This window comes from Hipposideros armiger, unplaced genomic scaffold (assembly GCF_001890085.2).
Source record: "Hipposideros armiger isolate ML-2016 unplaced genomic scaffold, ASM189008v1 scaffold_1006, whole genome shotgun sequence".
NCBI lineage: Eukaryota > Metazoa > Chordata > Mammalia > Chiroptera > Hipposideridae > Hipposideros > Hipposideros armiger.
In genome coordinates, this window is record NW_017732356.1 from 202,600 (window position 1) to 207,734 (window position 5,135).

The following is a 5,135-nucleotide window of genomic DNA, read 5'->3' on the forward strand; positions in this document are numbered from 1 at the left end:
CGAATGTCCTGTATGGCCTCTGCCTGGTGGCCAGATTCTTGCAGGGCACTAGGGGGAGTTTGGTGGCAGACAGGAGAGTGAAGTCAGGTCCTAATTCCCTAGGGTCGCCACAGCAGGGTCACCACAGGTTAGCTGTTTTCTATGACGGAAGGTGTCAACTCCTGCCAGACTGTACGGATCTCTTTTTCATACTGTCTACAAGTTCTGATTGTATTCTCCCTCACTTTACCCCTTTAAGGTAGTAATAGAAAAACCCTTGATACTAGTCCCTAGGTAAGCCTCACTTTTCTTATATGTTAATGAGGATAATCATTCCAATTTTGGGTAGGCAGAATAGTTGACCCTTAAAGATGTTTTCTTTCTAACCTCCACAACTTGTGAACTGTTATATTCCATGGCAAAGGTGAACTGAGGTTTCCGTTGGAATTAAGAATGATAATCAGGTGTATGTATTGATGTAAGGACAATAGCTTGGGTTATCCAGATGAACCCAATGGACTTTGTGGACGAGGGAGGCAGAAGGGTTAGTATCAAAGTGACATGATGTAAGAAAGATGCCAGTTGCCATTTCTGGCTTTCACATTTGGAGGAAGGAACCACAAGCCAAAAAAATGTGGGCAGCAAGGAAACCGGTTCTCCTTAGTAACCTCCAAAAGGAGTGCAGCCAGAGGATACTTGAACTTTAGCCCCCTGAGACCCATTTGGGACTTCTGACCTCCAAAAATGTAAGATCATGAATTTTTTTGTTGTTTTAAGCTCTAATGTTGTTTTACTTTGAGGTTATAATTTATCTGTTGTAATTTGTCATTTGTTACAGCCACAAGAGAGAACTAGTATTGCATGGGTTTTGAGAACTGGATGAAATCATGTAAAATCTAGTATTTCAAAACATGAGCATGGAGTCAGATCAACCTGTGCTTTGAGCCTCTCTGCTTCCAATTAGTGACTGTTATCTTTTGAATTACTTAACATCATTCAGTTTTCTCATCTAAATATAGGAAGATAATATCTGGAAATACAAAATATTTGTCATTTTATTCTTTGTACTTTCTTATGCTTGATAAGTTTTCTGGTTGGCTAGAATTATATATATATATATATATATATATATATATATATATAGTCTCTAGAATTAGCAATGAAATTTATAAAGAAAAGCTCTTAACAATCAGAAAGGAAGGGTTAATGGAGAGGTAATTCATGTCGAAAGCATTAAAAAAAAATGAATAGAGGAAACCAGACAACATTTCTGAAGTTTAGAAGAGGACCTGCCGGGAGGAGGGTGGAGGTGTCTAGCATCAATGAGAGAAAAGTAGACTCTCTCACCTCCCTGGCCAGCTACAGGGAGCTATGGGAAAACTGTACACTCTAACGGGTCATCCTTCACCATTCTGTGTAGCATTGTGGTTCAACAAGGCAGAAAACACTGAGCTGGCTGTTTTGGATGCTGTGGAATAAAAGCCTCCCACTGACAAATCACTACACCTGATGGTCTAGCAGAATAACCTTATTATTGACTGCGGTCTTTGCAGAAACTTGTGTGGACTGCTTGGACAACCCACCATCACAGCCTATTTTATAGGCTCAAGATAAACAAGCAGAGTGAGGTGTCTCTCACATCTGAAGAAATGGATGATGATGTTGATAGGAAAATTCTGGCTCCTATCTTATTAATGGACAACAATGCAATAGGCTCCCGCCTGACTAATGAACAACAATAAAACAGCAGCAGCCTATATTCAATCACCCCCTCACCAGGTAAATGGAGAGTTAATAATCCAAATTCCACAGGATTGAAAGAGGCAATGCATATCAAGTTCTTATCTAAGGCCCTGGTAACAATAATAGCAACACAACTAACTGCATCACCACTATGCTGCCAGGGCAATTTCTTCCAAGTAATTTCTTACTTTTTAAATAATAACGCAAAGTACAATATAAAATTCAACAGTTTCCAAAGAGTGTAGAGGAAACATGTTTCCTTGTTTCTCTGCCTCCAGCCATGCAGTTTCCCTTCAAGGGGGCAGCAATTTTCATAGATTCTTGTGTCATATCAAAATATTTTATATATTTAGAAATATTTATTATTGTTTCCTCACAAAGGACAGCACATCATGCAGTTTTTGCCCCTGCCTTTTTCACTTTATATGTGCTATATATGCTAGTGTTTTCTCCATCAGTAATTACAATCCTACCTAACTATAGTTATGAAAGTGATTTGTAAACTGTAAAGTGTTTACATTATTAGGGAACTAAACTGGTTCTAGAATGACTTTTATTTCTAGTAGAGTTGATTACTATCCCAGATTACTCGTAAGACTTCTTTCAACTTTGGAAAGATGAAGGTGTGCTCCCAAAGATAGTTTTTATATTTTGGCAGGAAATACTTCGTATGGTTTTGACAAGTTCTCCTGATGCTGACTATTTTTAGACTCAGAAATATCCCTTGCATTGTAGAATTGGCAACAAGTGGAGGTAGACAGAGCTTGCTGGATGTGTACCCTGTGATAATTGCCACACTTCAGATTATTTACATAAGACCATGTTCATTCAAATGGATTCTTTAATTGCCAAGCAGTGAATATAGACTAGAAGATCTATTAAATTATGGCCGTAGATGAATGTTACCTCAGGATTTGTGTTTATGAACACACATTTCTTCCACCATAAGCAGGATGAGCAGACATGTAGGAGGGCTAACCAGCTGCCACAAGTGTGGGTCCTTAGGGCCTGATTACAGAGGCTGGATGGATTTGCCTTCTGCATGCAAGACCAGATCCTGCTTGGCTCCCCACGCTGAAGCCACTATCTTTTAGGCTGGCATCCAAGTTTGACATCATTTATCTACAAGAACAGGTGCTCCCATAAAATGAACCCCATAAAAAGAAAATGCTATGGCAGCCTAATCACTTCCCACTTGATGTTGTAGAGGGGATGTTTGGAGACAGGCAACGTTTCTCTATAGTTTCAAGGAGCCGCAGAGAGAAAATACAGAGATCAACATTTTCCAGTGCAAAAGAGCTGAAGAATCTAGAAGGTTTTATTTTAAATAACTTCTATAAAAACACACCAACTCCCCAAATTCTTTTCATATGTTTCCTCCTACATTTTGTGGTGCCAGAATTTGTGTTAGCATGTGGCTGACATTTGGTACAGTGTTTAGAAGGAAAGAATGGCTGGCGGAATGTATTTAAAAGTAATTAGGGTGAAACAAGGAGGATGGAGGAAAGACTGGAGCAGGGATAAGCTGAGGTTTTTCCAAACAGAAAGCAACATATTTAATTCAAATAAAATGGTCCTGGTGCTCTCACTATTGCTAAAATGATGTGAGTATTGAATATAAAACCTTCTGGAAAAATTTCAAAAATTGGGATGTATATTTTTAAAGTAATGAAATCATAGAATTTACCTAATAATGCAGATGAGCAGTAATTTAGATCTTACCAACTCCCACTTATTTTAAAATGTAGAAGCCTTTTTGGAATGAAAATGTTAGAAGGGTGTGATCACTTTAAAACTTTTATTAGTTAGAAATCTCTTATGAGTTTCTGAGGACTCAATAACCCGAGTAGACGGTCTGTCCAAACTCAACAGGCACACATTTTCCAAGGCATATCCTGTTTATCTCACTACATCAACTCAAAAGCCTAGATAGATCTCACCTAACTTTATGAAAAGAGGACAATGCAATATTTTAGGGGAAAGGGACACTTAGAAAACTAGTATGATATTTTTCTATCATCACTTCCTCACCCTCAGTTACCACAAAATTGAAATATCATCTCCTAGCAGGGAGAAAACAAAAAATGTACTGCCAGTGTCTAGAAATAAATCCCCCAATTTTATTTTAAAATGTATAGTTTTTAGATTAAAAGAAAAAATTGAAAATTGTAAAAATTAGACAAAATTAATAGATTTCTATATCATTCACAGAATTGTCATTGTGTAAGTGAACAGTATGCCATAAATGTTGGCTTTATTTTGAATTTTATCTTTGTTTTGATGTTTTTAAAGAATTATATTCTTAGCTACATGGTGCACCATGTTGTTGGATTCTACTTTTTATCTACTAATTAGAATTAAAGAAACTTGGAGAGCGGGTGTTGGAAATATTTTGTATAAATTGAATACCTAGAGTTAAACCCCTTCCTCCCAAAATTATTCAATGGTAATTAGATGATAAGGTAAATACTGGAAACCTTTCCTTGCTCCAATATTTTTATCTCCCTGTACTGTTTATATATATATATATATATATATATATATAAATTTATATATATAAAGATTTAGCTAAGGCTAAATCTGTCAGAACAACACCTATCCCTACTTAAAGTTAAAAAAAAAAGTTTAAAGTTATATATAGCTTAGTTACAAGTTGGCTTACAATAGAAGCATTTTTTATGAAAAGCAAAACAATTATATGCACAGTGTTTAATAGCTTAACGCTAGTAGGTAAGTGTCCTTAAAATGATGGTTAATAAATGAACACGAAGAAGCATGTAGTTACAAAAACGGGCTACTTCTTCAGTTATCTGCTAATGTTAGGGTTTCAGTCTTCTGAAGTCGAACACTGTCTTGTTGAATCAACCTTAACTGGGGCACGATATTTTACACTTCCTGTTATTCTATTCATAAAATGTAGTTATGCGGTGGGGAGAGATAATAAAAAAGGTGAGGCATGGTTTAATGTCTGCTTCCTGGAAGGTGAAAGTAGATTCTTCTTTAATGGCTTCCCCAGATAGCAGCCTGTTTCCATTCTCTCTGGGAATTCTTCCTAGTATTTTATATACCCTGTTTTGTTTTGGGGAAGAACTGAAAGTCTGGTGTTTATGATCATGTCTCTGAGCAAGAAACTCAGTTAGTGGCCTCATATGAATATACACTAAAAGCAACTTGATATGTTTAGGTGACTTGTTATATAGTTAATCCAGAGAAGTCATCACCAGGAAAGGAAAAGCCATATATTCAGTGAACATCTTTTCATCATAGTCACTCTTTTTATGGATTAAAATAGCAACAAGATTGCTTTACATCAGAGATGTGTCTCTGGTATTTTATGATCTTAATGTGCTCATGGAACTGAAATTTTATAGTTTATAGATCCAACTACATTTGCTTCTTTTTCCAACTCGGCA